The sequence below is a fragment of the Uranotaenia lowii genome, chromosome 2, assembly GCF_029784155.1.
Source record: "Uranotaenia lowii strain MFRU-FL chromosome 2, ASM2978415v1, whole genome shotgun sequence".
In the NCBI taxonomy this organism is placed as follows: domain Eukaryota; kingdom Metazoa; phylum Arthropoda; class Insecta; order Diptera; family Culicidae; genus Uranotaenia; species Uranotaenia lowii.
Window position 1 is genome coordinate 110149270 of NC_073692.1, and position 22586 is coordinate 110171855.

Here is a 22586-nt window from a genome sequence, read left to right on the forward strand (position 1 = left end):
AATACCATTCTTTCCATACATAAAATGAGCTCCTTACATACCAGTTCGCTTTTCCCCAAAAAAACGTATCAGGCATCATTTTTTTATATTGAGATTGGAATTTTTCGTGTTCGAATATCTGAAATCATACTTATATGATTCAGAGGGAAGGAATCTATCATGTATATTCTATATTATTTTATATATTTCCAAATATAATTTAAACTCTGTTAGAAAGGCTCCAATCCACTGTTAAGTGTATTAAATCGGGTTTTTTCTAGAGCTATCGTTCAAACAAATGTATTCAAATTTTTTGCATTATACAAAGCATTGTTAAAAGAACATTTAGTAATTATTTCGTAGAAAAATATTGAAAAATGAGCCGATGACGGAGCACTTTCAAGGATGCCTTTTAGAAAAACAGGATTTGCGGTGGACACTGTATCTCAGCACAGAATCATTTGAAGTCAAAAAATCAGAGCAAAATATTTTTAATAGATGTTTTTCTGGACCCCAACGTTTTTATTTAACTTAAAAAAAGTTTTATGAAATTTTTGTGGCTGTTTGAAGTAAAAACTACGATTTTTCACGAAAAAATTCGCCATTTTTCACCTGTAAAATCTCCCCAAAGTAAAAAAAAAACAAAAAAGAAAAACGTTGGGGTCTGGTATTTTCTATGTAGAAAATATGTTCCAAATTTGAAAAGAGTCGAATAAGTAGTTTTCAAATGACGATATCCACGGACTTTAAAAATGTGCTTTCGAGAAAAACGCGTTTGAAGTTTCTGCTCTTGCTTTCTTGCAGTATTAGATAGGAGGAGTTAAAGGCCTATAATTTCTACAGTTTTGCTTCAATTGACTTGAAAATTTGACACAACATTCTTGAAATGTTTTACAATAAGAAAATAAAAAAATAAAAAAATCGATTTTTTGAAAGTGTTAGACCCTACCACCCCCCCTTCCTTAAATAAACTTAACTTTTTTTTTTTAATCATTCACCAAAACTGTGTACACGTTTACTGTTTGTTTACACAGAATTCAAGTGCAAACTTAACATGAAAAATGTGTTTTTGTTTTACATATTTTGGCTATATGGAAGAGACTTTTGATTCACTTTTTTGTAGAAAAGTTTTTTTGTGATTGATATTCCAGGGGCAGCAGATTTTTATGATGAATTTTTAATATGACCTGATAGTGTTAAAAATAATATTAATTCCTGTAATTTCTTAGGTGGAATAAGTGAAAACGCGAAATTTAGCTATGAAACATCTATAATTTAAGAATTTTATCTTCAAAATGGCCAGAAAGGATATACCGAGTGTTGAATCTGAAGCTGATATTCAAAATTATTATAAAGGTCTTTGTAAATCAAGGTCTTTTGGTTGAACAGCATTCAGTGAAATTGAAGTACCACGCATTAATTTATTCCGGAGAAAAACTTAGGATATAGCAATGAAAGTTGATAAAATAGACAAACAAGAACAAGTATTAAATTAATTTTAAAGTCTTTTCACTGACGCATCCAAAAAGTCCTATGTGTTTTCACTTGCCCCAATAAATGGGACAAATATATACTTCGATATTTCTTTTTGTCAACATAACTAATATTTTTTTTGAAAATGTTACTTTTTCCAGAGCATATGAAAGTTGAACTGTGGTGATATTCGTTAGAATTTGACCGGTGTTTCATTTTTGAAAATTAAGATTTATAGTAAAAAAGACACATAATTTTTATTAAGGTTTTGTTTATATGATAATTTCCAGGAAATAAAATGAACTCATGAAACCATCGTAGCCTGAACAGATTATTTATTTTCAATCTATTAAATTTAAAAAAAAATCTGCTTATCAATTAAATGTTATTAAATCTTAAAAATATAACGTAATCCTAAATGAAATCGCAGATCACCAACAATGTTCAGGAAATTTAGAAATCAGAACTGCTTGAATTAAAATCTTTAAAAAAAAAGGGTGAGTATATCTAAACATATGTTTTCCTCTTTTCAAAACCAATCGTTCGATTCATTGGGCTAAATTTCAAAGGAATTAATTTGCATTTTTTGCTTGAATAAAAAAAAGGAATAAGCAATACACAAAATCACCAAATTTAATGCCATGACAAGTGCTGTTGGGAACACTGTAAGTTGAAATGTGTAAAGTCTATAACTTAAGTATCAGGCGAAACTTTTTGGAAATGATTTGGTGAAAATATGGATTTTAATTCAAACTGCTTCGAAACATGAGGATGATGAATAATAAGCTGTTTGAAAATGGTTAGTAAAAAATCTTTTCTTATGTGTGTCTTATGTGCTCTAATAAATACACCATCCAAAGCTTATTGGCAGCTGAAAGCGCTGCGTTAGGCAAAATATTCGGCAAATACTCCAAAAATTGTCCCGATATTAAAAACAATATAACAAAACGAAATAAATCTACTGAATGGAATACAGCAAATGAAACATACATATTATCAACATACAGTTATTTATTTAACAAGTTACAAAAATTGGATTTTAAAAGACCCGTTGAGTTTAAATTCTTTGGTTTAATTTTGATAGAATTGAGCGGGACGATTCGAGTGAAGGGAAAGAAGGGAAATGTAAAGAAAACTAGGAAAAATAGAAAATTGACGCCAAATTGAACATGGTAAGACGAAGTTTACCGGGTCTGCTAGTATGTATATAAAAAGCAATTATCTGTTTGTTTGTTTGTTTGTTTGTTTGTTTGTTTGTCCTCTATAGACTCAGCCGTCTTAAGAGCTAGAGATCTGAAATTTGGCATGGATGCTCATTAGGACCAGGAATGATGAAAAATGTTTTTAGATTTTTGGACGACCCCTTCTGAAGGGGGTCGTCCATACAAGACAAATATTGTTTTCACGTTATTGACGTTATTTTTCGTCGGATTGTGATGAAAGTTTGCACATGAGTGTTTTGAGAGACGAACAATCAGTTACAGTTATCAAATTTAGGGTCAGGGGTCGGCCAAAGGGGTCGTCCATATCCACTGATTAATGTTTTTGCGATATTGGCGTTATTATACACCGGATTGTGATGAAAATTAGCACATGAGTGTTTTGAGGGACGAGCAATCGATTTCAAGTTTCGAATTTCGGATCAGAAGTCGGCTGAAGGAGTCGTCCATACCCAACTTTAATGTTTTTGCGATTTTCACGTTATTCTACATTGGATTGTGATGAAAATTTCTTCATAGGAGTTTTGAGGGACGCTCTTTTGCTTTCAGGTTTCAAATCTTGACTCAGGGGTGGGCAAAAGGGGTTATTGTCTGTTCACTGTTTTTACGATATTCTCTTGATAGAATAGAATAGATCTAGAGATAGAATAGCATAGAATTGTAATGAAAATTGACACATGGCAGTTTAACAGAAAAGATAATTGATTTCAGGTGTCAAGTTTTAAATCGTGGTAAAAAAGGGCCGTCCATGTAAGTTGCTCATTGTTTTCGCGATATTGTCGTGATCATGCATCGGATTGATATGAAAATGTTCAGATGAGGGTTATAAACTATGAGCAATTGACTCCAGGTAGCATGTTCCGTGTCAAGGGTCGGCGAAAGGGGCATCTATATTCACTGTTCACTGTTTTCAAGTTCCTGACGTTACTTAACATATAATTTGAAAAGAAAAAATGGCACAAGTGAGTTTTGAGGAACGTAAAATTGGTTTCAATCATCGAATTTCGGGCCATGGGACAGAAAAAGAGGGTTTCATTGAAAGTTCAGTGTTTTGTGCAATAATTTTGTTGGAGGCAGATAATTGATACCAATTTAAGTGTGATGTGTCTGCCATAATGTCTAGATTTTGCAATCGATCGAGAAGAAAACACTTTCACATGAATTTTAATAAAAAACCAATCAACCGTTTAATTTGAATTTCAAGTAAGAGTAATAGTAGCGACTTTAAACACTGTTGAATTTTTTCTTCAAAATTGTCGAAAGAATGTTTTGAATTCATTTTCTAAATTCATTTTGACGTACCAATGATTTAAAGCGAAACGAAGTTCGTACGGGATCAGCTAGTAAATAAATGAAAATGGAAAGGATTTATCAACCACCAATAATATAATGAAGAAATAACGAGATTTTTCCTCTCAAATGCATTTAGTGGTTTGTAGTTTCTTTCCGAACGGTTAAGCATTTTTGTATTGCATTTAAAAAAAATTGTTTTCAAGATTTTTTTTGCATTCTAATGAATATTTTTTGTATTAATGAAAGCCGCTTTTGTTCACGTTTGCACATAAATCTTTTGTAAATGTTATCTCGACTGGTGTGATAATTGATATTTCCTGTAGGAAATTTTTGTAGTAGAAAATAGGGCTGTTGCACCAAAAAGTAGGATATGATTGATATCAACCTATGTATCTTGTGTTCGAAAAATTCACTTATTCCATTCAGCGCGTTTTTGAAAGATTTATAGAATTCTTCATGGAAAAAAATTGTACTGAAATACTAATGTTTTATAGACTAAGTATTTATTTCTTCAGTTTGGAGTAAATGACAAAACGCTATTTTTGGTAAACAGGCAATAATAAATTATTCTCAAGTAGTCATAATGATAATGGATTCTTTTTTTTTTATTGTTAAGTATATTAAAGAAATCGAATTACCATGCGATTTTTTTGTTTATTTTAGACAATTGCTAATTTAGCCTGTAAATTGATCATTTTCAACCTAGTTAACCATTCTGAAGTGGTCAATAGGAATTTGGAAAGCTCAAAGATTTCTCTTGGAAATTGTTTCAGATCTTTAGCAAGGTCTCTGAGTGACTATTCCTATTAAAAAATCGATTAAGCTACTTGACCACTAACGAATAGTTTGGAAAAAAGCAGAAATGTCAAGGATTTGGTTTTGACATGCTCGAGAATCGTCTTATTTCGATAAAAATCTTGTTCAAACCAGTGTAGCTGAATCAGGGCCGTAGGAAGAACGGCCTCATGGGGGTTTTGGTGAACTATAATTTTCTATGATCCATTTGCTCCAAAAATGCACGAATTAAAAAAAAAATCAAAAGCTATATTTCTTATCACTTTTACTTAACAATTTTTAAGGTTTTTTTAGATTAAAAGTTTTCTGTGTTACATAGAAAATTTTCAGAAAAAAAAATCAAAAAATCTGTGAAATTGTGTACTAGATTCCTTGAGGTTACATGTTAGAGAACTTACTTTCATCAATGGTCAAAATCTTTGAATTTTCTCTAAAATCTTTTCAACTTAGCTTATCTGATTTGAATAAAAAATAAGTTTTTATAAGAAAGCTTTTGATTAAAAAAAAAAAACTTATTCTAAATTCCAATCAAATAAGCTAAATCTACCATCTTCTCCAGCAAATTAAAAGATTTAAACCATAAATGAAAAGATTTTAACCATAAATGAAAATAAATTGAAAAATAAAATAAATTGAAATTTGGCTCTGTATAAAATTGTAATAATAATATTATTTTATTTTTTGCAGAATATGACATGTTTCCTTTACGGAAATATTTTTCATAAAAATAAATTCCATCAACCTTCAATAAAATCATGAGGATGTTTTTTTTCAGGTACAGATTCAAAACTCAGATTCAGAATAAATATTCAAAACATGAAATTTTAATTTTGAACCTTATTTCTAGGTTCAATACGATTTCTGACATGTAAAAAACGATTTCTGAATTTGAATTGTAGAACGATATTTCGATATGAGCCAAGAATTGAAATTTGTTCTAGAGCCCTCAATCATTAATTTAGTATTTTATATTTGATGTCTTGGGTTTTGATCTGCATTTATTTTTTCTATTTTTTTTTTATTTTGAATCTGAATTAAATCTGAATTTTAAATGATGAATCTTATTTTGAGTTTTCAAAAGGTTGCCATTTTGAAGAATTGAATTCTGCGAAACAATTAAGTTTAAGAATTTCGAATCTGAATATGAAACAAAAACTTATGATCATTTAGAGTCCGGCCGGGAACTTCATTTTGGTGATAACTACATTCCTAGGATTTGGATATACACAATTTGATAGCATTGTGCATCGTGGTAATGAAAATGACTTCAATGCCTATTTTTTATGTCTAAGTTTACGTGATTTTTTTTACTTACGATGGAAAAGGACATGGTAAAAATGTTTTTGCACAATTACTTCGGAAATCTTTAATTGTCGACTAAAAGCTCTTAATCACTGTTGATTTTTCTAAATTTTTTTTTGGCCTTAATAGGTAAGAAGTATAAGGAGACTCACTAATCACTTGATCAAACGAATAGTTTTTAAATCAAAAACGTTTGTAACTGCCCGGATTCTAAATAATGATAGCCTTAATATTGTGTATTTTCATGTTCGGAAAATATTTTTTCAATGCATATAAGTTTCAAAATTTATGGATAAAATTTTGAATGAAATGAAAAACCAAAATTGTATTACAGTTTCAAAACACCTTTTCAAGTATTTTCTAAGGATGTTGCGAACTGAAAAACAAGAATCCTAAACTAGATACATAATGCGAAATATGAAAATAGTAATACAATTTAGATTTTGATAACAGAGAACCAAAGCCCTTAAATGGTTCAATCTATTTAATTGTTCAAAAATGAATTCTTAAAATAAAATGAGAAAATTTTGGAAATCTATAGCAAAATTTTGAACCTGGGATTAGTTTTCGAGGTTTTGGTATAAGTTCTGAGTAAAGATTGTTCATCTTGAATAACCTACTCAATCATCAAAATTTTATTAAGAAATGTAAAATTTGAGTGTAGAGTATAACACCTGGTTTGCCTTTCCTGGACCCTCATGGGGGGGGGGGTTAATCCCCAACCCCCCCCCCCCTTCCTACGGCCATGAGCTGAATTGAAATAAATGGCACCTAATGACGGACCAACTTTATTGATTCACTATTTTATTGAGTGAAAATTTACTGATTTAATAAGATGCGTTTTTGACAGCTAGCTATAATTCAAAAAAAACTTGTGCTATGTGAACTTGAATAACATTTTCTTTCCTAACCAATGAAAATCAAATTGAATATCGTATTGTTTTTCCCTGTCATAAATTTTATGTTGAGATAAACAAGAAATTTATTTATTCATTAAATTTTTAGAAAAAAGAAAAAAAATCGAAAAATTGCTTTAAAATCCATCTGCGGATGACGTAATTTAAGTATTTTGAAAAACCAGTAGAGCGCCAAATATGATCATTTTTTTTTTCTATTCATTAGCAATGATATCTGCGTTTAAATCATCTTCTTCGATTTGGTGATTAACTCTTAGAATTTTCAACCAAAGCGCTGTATTACACAAAATGTAAAACGCATTTTTTATACCGAAACCCACGCTTTTGGTATCAAAAATGTTCAAAAAACTTCAATCCCTACGTGTTAAAGGAGTTGTTTACCCACTTTGGTGTCTTCAGATGAAAGGTGCCTCATAAGTTTGGCTATGCAATGGTAGGGAAGTGAGCCCTATTTTGGCATGGTCCTTTTCTTGGCATGCCAACATGTCTTTTCATGTTTTTTAGATCCAAATTGAGCTTGAAAATTTTTGAATATATTCTCATTGCGAAGAGAATAATTTGTTTCAAATCTGAGCATACCGAATTTTGTGATTGTTTGTACTTTAAAAAAGAAGTTATTTTTTTTCGATCTGCATCCGAGGGAATTATGTTGGAAATCATCGTATAAAAATCAGATGAACTCACCTTTTTAGTGCAACCTTTAAATTCACATGCAATTTCAAACGCAGACATTCATTTGAAAAATTTGCATTAAATTCTCATGCTTACAGTTAAACTCGGCAAAAAATTAAAAAATACTAGAAAGACCAAAGAGTGAATATTTATTAAGGTTTTGAATAAAAATTTAAAACTAATTTCGTTCCTTTTCTTGGCATGCAACTTTAATCGAAATACACCACCAGTGTTGGAAGCTGGAAAAAAATACATGTTCTTTAATGAGGTAGTTTTGGGCTGATGATTTCCCCAAAACTTCATTTAAAACTACGCACAAATGTTTTCATACTAATTGGGTTGTATGCTAAGACCGTTTCTATCAACTTAAGCTTTGAAATAAGTTGGAGAACATAAGTGATTCGACTAACTAAAAGTCATATCCAAGCATTGAAAATGCAAAAATCGCTATTTGGGAACCATGAATCGAAGGTACATTGGTATGCGTGCGAACAGCATTTGCATTGCAGTCTGCCGAGCAAAAGCCCTGTTGTCTCCTACAAAACAAAGTGGTTCGAAATATAAAAAAAACTAAGTTAAATTAAGCATATCACAAGACTTAAGATGTTTTTCTTATCTTGAAATTGTTAGATCGATGGCAATTTATGACTTTTGTGTATAAAATACACAATTAATTGAGTTTTGGAATAGTTTTCTATTGCTTGGGAACCATATACTGAGATAAATTTTTTGGATTTTTGTTCTTATTTTTTTTTCTTGAAAACAGAAGCTGGAAGTTCAGGAAAATATCGTTTTCTTTCCAATTTTTCCTTAAAATATGTGAGTCGAATTAAAAAAATGTTCTAGCAAGGTTTACATTCTAACATCTATTTGGCGTATCAATCCACTGCGCAACGCCCCGGGCATTCGAGATGGCTCTTGCTTGAAGCTCATAATCTCAGCTAACAAATTCAAAAGGGGAAAATTTTTAAATACCATTCAAGGAATGTTTCAATTTCTTACTTCATGGAATCAAACTCCATATTATGAAGACAGTTGTTTGGTAGTGAAAATAATCCTATGGGTCGCAATCGCATTGCGGAATTTTCGGACTTTCGACTTTTTGAAATGAAAGCTTATTTTGTGCTTCCCTTCCAACCAAGCTCATCAATGTTTTCAAAAGCCTTTTTGTTGTATGAGTGAAGCCCGGTGTTCCATCGTCGCATAGAACTTTACGCTCAGCTGACGTCATTATGTCAGTGGCCTTATATTCAGAATAGCCAACGATTCTGTTAACTGTCAATTGAGCATTGTTGGTAAAGATCTTTTGCACGTTGCTGGTGGCCAAGAATCGGATCATCGAAACGGCAAACAATTGGTACGGCGGCCAAGTAATTGGAGCACCGCAGTGAGTACTTTGCATGCATTTTGCTCACATTAATGAAAGTTCCATAGCGAAAACATATTTTTATTGAACTCTAAGCAAGTAAATTCTTCAAAGGATGTTCTATGGTGCACTCAACAGGAAGGTAGGAATGTCGAAAAAAAGGGTCAAACATGCCTTAGGTGCCAAGGTCGGGTACATTTACCCTATTGCATAATTTTTGCAAATTATTCGGTGATGCAGACGGTACTTTTAGACATCATTTAACACGTTCGTTGCCACGCTCATTTTGATAGTTTTACTGACCGGGCCCAAAGAAATTCTCGAAGCGAGAAAATATACCCGTCACACGAATATGGGTCCCGTCCGACGAACGTGTTAAAGCTTCTTTACAATTCTCATGTTCAAAGTCAAGGTCATGGTTTTTTTCAAGTATTCTATTCGTTAAGCTTACACAATATTTACAAAAAAAAATTACATTGCTTGAAAAACTAAAATGTTAGGAATCTGAAAAAAAACATTTGTTAAAAAGTCTCAAAAAAATAAAAAAAACTAAACTTTCAATTTTGAGGCAGATCTGAAGACCTCTGGCGCAAATTGTCAGATAATTAAAAAAATCTTCATCAACAGTGCTGGTTCAGGATAAAAAAAGCAATATTGAGTTTGCATGTGATATCTTTAAAAACCAATCCGTCATACTGGGTAAAGTTTTTTACGGCATCGAAAAATGTCAAAATTTTACATCTATCGCTCTTTTTTCTATGAGAGCAAAAAAACTTTGAAAAACTATCTCACGGTGTGAGAATCTATGTCATCATCATTTTGTGATCATGAAATGATAACTTTATTACATTATATTCAAATAAAATTTGAATAACTGTAGTGGTGTACAAATGTTGCATCTAACCCTGCTGTTGCATGATGCCTTGATTTGAATATTTCATTAAGAATTTTACTATGTAGGGATCATATTTGGCCAAGTTTTTCACCAAAGTTATTTTGTTTTGAAGCTAGGGGACAGTAGAATACGATATGATTTATGAAAATTTCACATCTTGGATCCACCAGTGGAAAGTTTCTGTAATTTGATAGAAAAACAATGTTTGCATACATTCGGGAGTTTTTAGGAGTTAAAAAAATTGTGGCCGTAGACCATATGGTTTTTGACTCCTTTAGACCCTTTAGACTCCTTTAGATTATTTTCTTTCAGTGTACATGAACAGCCTACTAGAGGATCCGTGGTGTGAAATTTTTATGAAGAAATTGGTTTGGAAACCCATGATGTTGATGGAAAAATGGCAACTGAGACCGTCAATCATCTCTTTGAATTCTTCTAAAATCTTTGTCATCATTTGTTTTGCGAATCGATTTTTTAACCCTTCGTTTCATTAAGTAACTTTTTTGCAACAATTAATATATGAGAATGTATGCTAAAAATGAATGAAGAACTGGCACCCCTGGCTCAAGCTGAAAGTGTTTTTTTTAGTATCTGTTTTTATTAAGCCGATTTTCAGGTGTTAAATATGTGCTTTTGATAAATAATTTCATTTGGAGCGTGGCTGAAGTGTTTGTGCTACTGACGGTTATGGAGGTATAGGTAAATTGTCGCAGATAACAGGTAATTTAAGAATTCTTATTTTTCGATTTTGCAATGGTTGTGTGATGACGCGTCAGTGCATGGTGGTTCTAAAAAATGCCGCTAGTGACATACAGATGTCACTAGTAGAGTTTAAAAATGTTTCGCGTACCTTGTGCTACCGACATCTGGTGAGTAATTTTGCTTTTGTGCTAGCGCTATCTAGGGAATGATTTTTTTTAAATGTCTGTTAGATATGTGATAAAAATGTTAAAACTTTTTGTTTTTCAAGATAAAGAGATTGAAACACATTTGTCATAAAATGCAAAACAAAATTCAAAAATCCTTTATCCTGAATCAAGTTAACATAATTCTGAGTGTGTGTGTGTGTGTGTGTGTGTGTGTGTGTGTGTGTGTGCGTGCGTGCGTGTGTGTGTGTGTGTGTGTGTGTGTGTGTGTGTGTGTGTGTGTGTGTGTGTGTGAGTGCGTGCGTGCGTGTGTGTGTGTGTGTGTGTGTGTGTGTGTGTGTGTGTGTGTGTGTGTGTGTGTGTGTGTGTGTGTGTGTGTGTGTGTGTGTGTGTGTGTGTGTGTGTGTGTGTGTGTGTGTGTGTGTGTGTGTGTGTATTCGTGTGGTGAAAATTGTCGTGATTAGGTTCGTTCAGTCGTCGGTGTTAATAAATAAAGTGTATTAATGCTGTTGGAGCAAGAGAGCAACAATGGTGATTTCCACCTCCGTTCAGTTGCTTGGGAAAAGTGTACATCAGGCAAGCGAGGCGCGATCGGATGCGTTTTTTTCTTTCCTTTCCTTTCCTCTTTCTCTCCCGGTTTGCATAATGCGTTAGAACGTTTTTGCTCGTTAGGTCTTTGTTGATCTTCTCGTTTTAAACGCGTGAAAAACTTCGGTGAGTTGCACCGGCGCCAAGTGCATTCTACGTGTATGACAATGCCACGTTAGGACGTTTTTGCTCTTCTAGTTTTAAGCGCGCGATAATCTTCGGTGAGTTGCTCCGGTGCCATACGTGTATGACATTGTCACGTTAGGACGTTTTGCTCTTCTCATTTTAAGCGCGCGATAAAATTGTGCATTGTACGTGTATGACAATGCCACGTTAGGACGTATTTGCTCTAAATAAAAACGCGATGAACTCGATAGTGTGCGACGCGACGAACATTAAATATTTAACTTTGATTTGATCACATCCCTTCCCAAAGGGAATCCAGATCTAATTTACCTTCCCCACTAACAAACCACCCTTCCTGTGACGACCGTGGAGATTTAGAGGTGTATTCGGTCTCTAGTAGCAACGAAAGTCGAACTAACAATCCTTCCCTTTCCCCGATGAACCGTAAGGACGTGGCCGGCGCCGTTATTGACCATATAAGATAAGGAACCTTCGAAACGTGTACACAGAAAATGGTAAGCTAATCCCAAGCCCCATTTATTTGGATCTATGTACAATTTTGATGGTTCTTGTCAATCACGGAGAAGCAACTACTGAAATGTACGGTTTATCTAAGCTCAAGCTCAAGCTCAAGAATGTATGCTAAAAATGAATGAAAAATGTAAAAAATGTTTTTTTTTAAATTTTATTAGGTTTGTATCCACCATTTCCAACTTTTTAAAAGGACCTTATAGAAAAAAAAATCTTGAAATGAACGTTTAAACAAGAGTTTTTCAATCCATGTTGCTTGTTAATGTGTCTGTGGTTTGATGGCCTTTGGTATTTTTCCTCGAGTAGAATTTTTTGCATTCTAGACAAAATAATGTGGCGGTTCCTAACTTTGAAAATTTCTAAATCGTACATTTGGCCCTAAGAAGAAAGTTACCTAAGAAGAAAGTTACTTTATCCTAAGAAGAACCTAAGAAGAAAGTTACTTTATCGATTTTCAAGGGTTTCGATACCCAAGTATTAAATGAATTCAGCTAAGGATAATTCTCCAGAAACTTTCAAATTGCATGCCTGAGTCATTACTTCGTGCTACTATCATACTGGCTCTGACTGGATCGGAAACCAACAGTAAAAATTTTTTATTTTACTGTTCAGCGAATAGTCAATTTATCGGTGGCAGATGCTGCGCCATTTCCGCTTTACTCCAAGTTTCGAGCATAATTCATCGAAATTATGCAGCAAAAAGTCAAGTGAGCCACAAATTTTGTGAGGTAAAAGTTTTCTTTTTTCATCATTCCTCGGAAGAAACCAGGAAAAAAATATATCGCGATCATAAAACAGGCGAGTCCGAATAAACACCACCTAGTGCGATTTAATCATTGTAATACATTTAATCTTTTTTCGGGTCCCGGGCTACGAACCGGTGGCAAATTAAGAAATTGTTGTGGGTTTCTTTCCTTTGCATTTCTGACTCTTTTTTTTTTTCCTCCCAATTGAGGTCCTTTGCGAGTCACATAAACTGCATACGGGTGCCTTTTTTGTGCCTCGTTGCAAAAGTCAGTTGTTCGCCTGGTAATTGATTGACGTTATTTAGTGGGACATGTCATAAAAATCGGGCTATTATTTCTGAATATGGCAACGCGATGGGGGTGTTTTTGGGTACTTAAAAGAAATTAAACGGATGGTTAGGATTAAAACGGTATGAAAAACTGCAAATTTGTTCTGTTGTGATTCCATTTTTTGTTGATCAATATTCACTGCTAGGTGTTTCGTCGATCGTAACTATCTCTTTCATTTTCTAATACCCACAAAAATCATTAATATATCCCCCGGAACGGAAACTGTACTCATCGTTGGTGCCAGAAAGCTAGGAATTGCTGCCCATCGCCTTGAGACTCTGACAAATGTCACCCATTTGTTACTGTCCAGTTCCTTCAACTCATTCAGGTTTGGTGTGGCTGTGAAAAGAAGAAGTGAAAAAAACTAGAGATGAATATAAGTGTTGGGGAACGTAATGGTTGTGTTTAGATAGCCAAGCATGGAGTGGACTCTCCTCTATAAGCTAGCCGCGAATTTATCACTATTTTCCGAACGTCCCGCGTCGTCTCCTCAAGTTTAGGAAGGGAACAGTGATATCAGGTTGTGATTTATCTGATGCATCAGTGTTGCACTTACGAGGGCTGTAACGAATTTTATGAACATGATTTCAGAGAAAACTTTCGTTTTCGAAAATCATAAAAAACACTTTTGGACAAAAATTATCAAAATTGATCAATTATAAAAAAAGACCAGAAAATTTGTGGGTGGTGACCAATACAATCCAAGAACCCACTTTAACAGAAAATAACAAGAAAAAAAGTTCCATTCTGCTGCAGGATATGATAAATCTCGCAAAATTCCTGCTGATCTGGACCATGAAATATGCGCATCACGCGGCGATCGCATTTGTTTCCCATGATCACCACCGGCTGCATTTTTATTTTTATTGGCATGAGTGGGCATCATCTTCGGAGGGGTGAAAAAAGCGAAAAGAAACGCAAGCATTATGCACTCGCAAATAACGTCAAAATCGTATGGCGTGTGTAGATTTCAAAGATTAATGAAATATATTGACAGCTGGGTCGGACTTGAGCGGTTCATGTTTTTTTTCCTCAAAACGAAATGGGCATGCAAGAGTGTCTTTGAAGTTGTCTGAATGAGAATCAAAATTTTCACCCTTCTTGCTGATTAATCCTCGACTACTATCTCAATTGTTTTCTAACGAACTGAAACTTTTAATTACATTTTAAGTGTTGAATATTGGCATAATCACTTGAATAGCTTCGGATCTGAATATGGATTCATGAATATTTCATTCTGCTGAATGTTGAGTTGTTTTCAGATGTACTGGTCAAAATTGGAATAAAATAAAGATTCTCAGGTTTCACTTTGACCCAAATTTTGATTTCAATATTAACATTGACGATAGCAAAAAAAAAATCAAAGTGTTTATTTGAATTTGTATGTATCATGTATCATCATTTTTTGTAAAAATAACATGTGCAGCCTAACCATTTCATTTAAAACCAACTGTCTAAAGCTTGACCTTTTAACAAATTCTTTTAAAGGATTCATTTCTATGAGTTATGGTTGGCATTTACTTAGCAAACATAAAACCGCGCTAGAAATGATAGCTCAAGATGTTGGTGAAATTGGTTACATGAAGTCGGTTTAGTTCGGATATGATATATCGTCCGCCATGTTTACAGAATCTGAAGAAGATTTCGCTCAATTTGTTCTCACTCGCGGTTTTGAAGTGAGAAAACAGCCTTGACTTTCTCTCTGTGACCAGCAGTGTTGTGAAAATAACAAACGCTGCCATAGGCATTTATTATATTTTATTTACCGAATATTACCGAGTACAACTATTTTTATTTATTTTATTTTTAATGTGATTTATTCTCTGCAAATCCTTCATCTCATCTCTACTTTCTATCTCACCTCTATTCTTAATTAAAACTTTTAACGCATGAACTTTAAATTTTTTTCTCTAAAATAAAATTTTATTTACCTAATATCCTTAATTTTTTATTCATATTCCTCATTTTTATTCTTCATACTACTAATTTAATTTAATTTCTGCATATCCTTCATCTCATCTCTACATTCCTTCTCATTAAAATCTTTAATTTACTGATTTTTGTTTCTCAAAAATACAAAATTCTATATTCCTACACAGCAAGAAAAATTCGTGTAATTTTAGATTGATAACGAAGCACGAAAACGGAACATCTTCGTTTATAATCTAAAATTACATCATCATTACATTAAGGGGTGTAAATTTAGATAAAAAACGATGCAAGGAAAGGGAACAGCTTATTGTCGTGTAAAAATACACAGCGATGTAAAGTTTTAGGTTTTTTTTCGGGATACTTGCATTTTTATAAAATATTTAGATATTATGAGCCTTTTGAAAAAAAATTACACTAGTTCACTACTTTTAAACATTTATTTAAAAAAAACATCAAAGTACACCCATCATCACGAGCACCGCCAGGCTGGGGGCATTCTGCTGATATTCTAACCGGTCAGCGTCACTGGGGGACTAAAGGGAATTTCGTTCCGGACTGTCATGGTCCGGATCCATACGTCACTGTCGGGTCAGGATGGATTTTGCATACAAATGCCTTGGATTGTTCAGGCAAATATCTCTCCTGGATATCAAATTCCGGATCCCTGCCACTTTAAAATCTGCCGTCGCTGTAATCGAGAAACAAATAATTAATCTCAATAATATCTTTGTTTTTTAATTGAAAAACCTACCACTTTTACCATAGAGATGATGGAGCTTCGTCTTGGAACGAAGACACTCGGTTTCCGAAAAATGAATCGACTGGCAAAAGGCACAAACAATCAGTTTCAGTCAATTTTAAATCAAGCAGATATAATTTTACACTGCTTGTGATATAAATTTCATTGTCCGCAATATTTTTACATCACGGAATGTAAAATTAAACCAAAACAATTTATTTTTATTCGCTTTTTGATAAAAGACTAAAACTACATCAAAAAGAGTGTGAAATTACATCTTTTTTTATTACACATTGTGAAAAAATAGATCACTCGTGGTTAAGATTCCGTATACTTTTAGAAATTTTTTGGTGAGTAATATCCCCCATCTCAATTCTTCATTCCATTCCTAGCAAAAGCTTTTCAAGTATTAAAATATTATTTATTTCCTGCATATTCTTCATCCACTCCGAAAATTTTCATTATTAGCAAAAGTTTTCCCAACAGTTTTCTTGTCACTTTGTCTCTGCGCTTTCAAAGCCAAATTCGGCTTTTTCCACCGGAAGGCCAAATGAAAATAAACAATCAGCAGAAGCTGCCTGAAAATCGACAATTAGAAACCCATTCCGTCTTTTTTCCACCGGAACCAAAACAAACAAACAGCAGCAACAGTCTTAAGTTTTTTCTCTGCCTTAATCTGCGCTTCCCAAGGCATTCCGTCTTTTTCCACCGGAAAGCAAAATCATGATATACAATCAGTAGCAGCAGCCATAAAAATCTACACTTCCTAAGCCAATTCCGTTTTTTTTTCACCACCGGATGGCCAAATAAAAATAAACAATCAGCCTCAACAGTCCTTAAAACCTGCGCTTCTAAAGCCATTCTGTCTTTATCCACCAGAAGACCAAATCATAACAAACAATCAGCAACAGCAGCAGCCTTAAAAATCTGCGCTTCTTCAGTCAATTCCATTTTTTCCACCGGGACGCCAAACCAAAACAAATAATCAGCAACAGCAGCCTTAAAAATCTGCGCTTCCAAACTATTCCGTCTTTTTCCACCGGAAGGCCAAATCAACACAATCAATCATCAACAGCAGTCTTACAAATCTGCACTTCCTGAGCCAATTCAATCTTTTTCCAGTGGGCTAAAAGAATCAATTTTGTTCGTAGCAGCATCCTTTATAATCTGTGCTTCCTGTGTCAATTCGTCTTTCTATCGGAGGGCGACTCAGAAACAATTTTTTCGTTGCAGCAGCCTTGACAATCTACGCTCTCTGTCTTTTTTCTACCATCGACGCGATTGTCAAGATTCTTCTCGTTTTTTTAATTAATTTTTTTTTCGGTGATTCATGGCTTTAACTGCCGTGTAGTATAGGTTTCGGTTTACTTTTTTAATTTCATCCATCTTCAGAACTAATTTGTATTAAAAAAAGGATTTTTTTTATTAAATATTATAAACTTTCTCATTTTTCTTATCTGCTATCTATCGGTTACACTAATAAACATAAACTACACGGTAGTTAAATGAGAAGATAACAACAACGGTGACTTAAACATTTGAAGATTGTCGTGATAATACGATTCTTACGAATTTCAATTTATAGATTCACTCAGACATGTCTGTCACTCACAAAAATTGATCAATGATTGACTTTGCTTTGTTTGTTTTGCCTAGTGTTGTCAAAATAACAAACGTTGCCATAAACATTTATTCTATTTTGATTATTTTCAGTGTTACCGAATACAACTATTATTTTATATTATTTTTTATTGAATTTGATTTATTTTGTGCATATCCTTTATCTCATTTCTACACATGGGAAGGAGCTAAGATTACACCCAACTTTGAGCAGATCTTACGGGTTTTTTTTAAGAAGAGAAAGAAAAACGTTTCTCTTCCATCGCCCATAGATAGAAAATTCTTTGCGTTTGGAATGGTAATGATAGAAAGTCCACAACTGCTTCACAATTTGCAACAATTCGCACATTTTCTCTCTCTCTCTCTCTCTCTCTCTCTCTCTCTCTCTCTGAGCCCTGGTTTCTTTCATTTAAACTCAAATTTTCTTATTATCCCGCCCAATTAGCCACAATTAACCAAAATTTTAATCATTGCAATGGCTGCACAATAAGTGTGTTCCCCGGTCGAGTATCGTCCAATTCGTATAATTCTTATCGTTTTATCCTGAAGTTCAATTTTTTAATGTATACAGGCTGACAACACAGTTCCCGTACAATTTAAAAAGTCTTCGAATACGTTACCTTGCTTAGTAATTAATCAAATCGATAAACCTTAATGGCAAGCCGAGCGAGCACATGATTAATTGTTTCAAAAGGCTGAGTCGATTTGGAGTCATTTGGGGTCTTAATAGCTTACTTTTGGCCCAAAATTCATCCATGATTTTTGGCAGAATTTTAAAGTAACGTTTACATGAGTAAATTGGAACTTTCACGTTTGTACGGAAAAATTGAATATTTTGTACTGAAAATCCACCATCATTTTTGTTTCTTCTGTGGAACCGAGTTTAAAAATTTAAAAAATTCTATAAAGGAAATTTTCCGCTGAAGCTTTGTCGAATATCATAACTTCGTATCGTTTTAGACAAAAATATTATTAGGTGTTTAATAGGTGTATGTTTTTTGGCATTGAAAAACAATAAATTCAATTGACACCACTGCTGGGTGCCTAGCAAGGTATTGCATGACCTCATGCAATTCTTCGCCGGGCACAAATATATGTTAACGTTACTTATAAATTCAGCAAAAATCATGGATGAGCTTTGGACCAAAACGAAGCTTTTAAGACCCTAGGGTTTGAGAAATTCGAAAATGATCCTAAACCGACTCAGTCTATTGTTTCAGTCTTGCCACACTACTTACGGTCAAATGGTGAAGCGATCAGTTTCGGCTATAATCTCAAGGAACAAAATGTCTTGGTACAGAATCATAAGATTTGATTTGAAATAGAGCAACACCTCCCTGTGTAACTGGTTTGTTCGGCACTTTGAGCAGCCCTGATTGCTTCACCAGTTTGACAATCAGTGATGCCACATGAAAATCTGTGTTTTCAAGCCCGATAAAATTGTTATTCGGTATGAAAATTGCAAAAATCGTTAGAAACACCGATTTTTTTTTCGGATGTTTCAAAACCGACTTTATAAAAAGAATATTGAAAAAGTATCTATTTATTTTTCTATCTATCGCGAATTCAAAACATCATATTTTCTTTTAAGGAGTTCACAATATTTTGTTGTGTGGCACTCTAAACACTTTTCTCATTAAGTTTTTTTAAGTACTTAATTCTTCATGCTGTTTATTATGCAGGGGAACAGCATTTATGCTGCCTATATATTAAAAACTGAATTTGGAAGATTTTGAGGTCGTGAATTCAAAACATTTGTCAGATTTTATCTTCCACCTCTAGTTTTAAGGATATGGCGTGTGAAAATTTCAAAATTGCTCAGTTTTGGGTAAAATCGAGCTTTGATAAAATGAAAACAAAAGGCTGATTTTGAATACATTCACTATCCTCCACATTCACATTCACTATGATTCAATCATGGAATCAGATAATGTCTATATATTCTTGATTCAGAGATCCAACGTCGTAAAAAATAAATTCAACAATTTTTAGAACTCGGAAAAGATAAGATATCAACTATTTCTGATATAATCAAAGACAGTCATTGAATATCTGATATTTAAGATTTCAACCCATATAACAACTTAGTTGAAAACTGCGAAACGATTTGATTTATGATTTTAAAAATATCGAAACCTATTTGAAAGGTTTAAAATTTCATCTAATTTCCCATGATTTCAAGATTTGGAAAACTAACAAAAAGAAAAACTTCATCAATTTCTTTATAGAAATCGAAACGAGTCGTGGTCTTTGGGAATATTGATAATTGAGGAAAAACCATAATTTTCAGAATATTTGAAATAATTTATAGCTCTGCCAAGAAGTGCACAAAATTATTAAATAAATTTCCACTTATTTTCAAAAGATATGACGAAAATAAGATCAGGTAATGACAATAGTTATTTTGAATCAGAGCCTTAAAATTTTTCAAAATGTGCTGTTTGATTCTTTGTTCTTTGAATAATTTCAATTTAATAGACTTTGATTATTTATCACGAGCGAAAACTTATCTTGGTTCATGAGTTTTATGCATACAACTTAAAGTCTTAAACTGCTGTAATCTCAAATCTACCATTTTTTTATGATCAAGATTCGATCTCAAGACAGTGGGCATAGAAGACAAAGAAAATTAAAAAGATGATAGTTTGTTATAATTTGGAAATAATTTTCTGTTTGAGCGATTTTTTTTAACAAAAAACGGTATGAAATCGGTATGTTTTTCCAAAAACCGGTATTCAGTATATACCAATTCTTGATCAAAAATTTTGTCAAAAATAAGTATGAATACCGGAAATCGGAGTGTGTGGCATCCCTGCTTAAAGAAGCGGCAAGACCGAAGCAATAGACCATGTGCTCACTCGGCTTAAATCCCTAGTCGATGACAAATGATCAGAGTTGTCAATGTGCCTGATTTTTCAGGATTTGCCTGATTTTTGGGAATGAACCAGGTTACCAGATAATCCTTCTATATGTAATTAGTTGTAATTTGTGTAATTTTTGTAATTTTTGGATTTTTTGCCATTTTTGTCATTTTTGTAATTTTTGTATTTTTTGTAATTTTCGTCATTTTTGTATTTTTTGTAATTTTTGTAATTTTTGTTATTTTTGTAATTTTTGTAAATTTTGTTATTTTTGTAATTTTTGCTATGCTTGTAATTTTTGTCATTTTTGTCATTTTTGTCATTTTTGTCATTTTTGTCATTTTTGTCATTTTTGTCATTTTTGTCATTTTTGTCATTTTTGTAATTTTTGTCATTTTTGTCATTTTTGTCATTTTTGTCATTTTTGTCATTTTTGTCATTTTTGTCATTTTTGTCATTTTTGTCATTTTTGTCATTTTTGTCATTTTTGTCATTTTTGTCATTTTTGTCATTTTTGTCACTTTTGTCACTTTTGTAATTTTTGTAATTTTTGTAATTTTTGTCATTTTTGTCATTTTTGTCATTTTTGTCATTTTTGTCATTTTTGTCATTTTTGTCATTTTTGTCATTTTTGTCATTTTTGTCATTTTTGTCATTTTTGTCATTTTTGTCATTTTTGTCATTTTTGTCATTTTTGTCATTTTTGTCATTTTTGTCATTTTTGTCATTTTTGTCATTTTTGTCATTTTTGTCATTTTTGTCATTTTTGTCATTTTTGTCGTTTTTGTCATTTTTTGTCATTTTTTGTCATTTTTGTCATTTTTGTCATTTTTGTCATTTTTTGTCACTTTTGTCATTTTTGTCATTTTTGTCATTTTTGTCATTTTTGTCATTTTCGTCATTTTCGTCATTTTTGTCATTTTTGTCATTTTTGTCATTTTTGTCATTTTTGTCATTTTTGTCATTTTTGTCTTTTTTGTCATTTTTGTCATTTTTGTCATTTTTGTCATTTTTGTCATTTTTGTCATTTTTGTCATTTTTGTCATTTTTGTCATTTTTGTCATTTTTGTCATTTTTGTCATTTTTGTCATTTTTGTCATTTTTGTCATTTTTGTCATTTTTGTCATTTTTGTCATTTTTGTCATTTTTGTCATTTTTGTCATTTTTGTCATTTTTGTCATTTTTGTCATTTTTGTCATTTTTGTCATTTTTTGAAATTTAGAATTTTTATTTTTGTATTCTTTTATAGACATGACCTTCAAATGTAAATAATTAAAATATCAATTTCGCTGACTAAGACAGAAAACAACTTGGAACGCGAATGGCAATAAATATTGTTACCGCTGGCTTGCTGTACAAAACGAAACAGAAAATAGCGGTGGCAGTTTGTTTATTTTTCATTCTTCAAGTTTAAGCTAGATGAATTTAAGCCTATTGGCTAGCAGTCAACCGATATGACTGTAAGCCTTTGCCGAATGTAGTTGTTATGGTATTTAACATATATGCAAAAGGTCCAAACCAGAGGTCTATGGATCAGATCTCCATCGTTTGATTCCTTCTGAAGCCGGTCTTCATTCGTTGGACTCTCTGAAACATATTTACCATACCTATAGGTGAAAAGTTCCCAACGATCCGGAATGGTATCGAAAGCTGGGTAACGCCATGCGCCTTTTGCTGAGAATAACAACCCATAAAGGGAACCGATGGGAGGGAAAATAAATGGTTACAAGGCATTATCTAACAGCGGAGATCTCAGTAATTATAATGCTGACAAAATGAAAAATAATTGTGCAAATTTCATCACAACATCACGGAACCACGTCCACGACGAAGACGAGACGGCGAGATGAACCTGTTGAAACTCCTGCTTGAAGATCTAGCCTGATCGATCTAACCTAGCGCCAACTTAAGGCAGCAGCCGGTGTCTTAAGGATGGTCTCATCCCCGTTCCCTTCTGTTGAATCCATGAGCTTCTCTTTCTGGTCCCAAGGAATCGAAACGGGTCACAACAGAAGTAAGCACCTACCATCTTAGTGACGATGTCGACACTTTCGACCAACGACGATGTTTGGGTAGCAAATTTCCTGGTGGCAAAGCCTATGCAAAAGTTTTCCCCCAGCTTTCATCCCAGACTTAGCGCCAAGATCTGCCATTTCTAGGCTTCTCTTACGAAATTGGAAGGAAGGGAAAGACTTTTGCGGCTAGGTGTAAGTATCTTTCCGATCAACCCAAGCCATCCGTAGTAGCAGCAATAAATACGGGTGCTAATCGGCACTGTTGTTTACATGATGTTGGCAACTATCTGACTCCTACTATACGACTTCATTTGGGTACT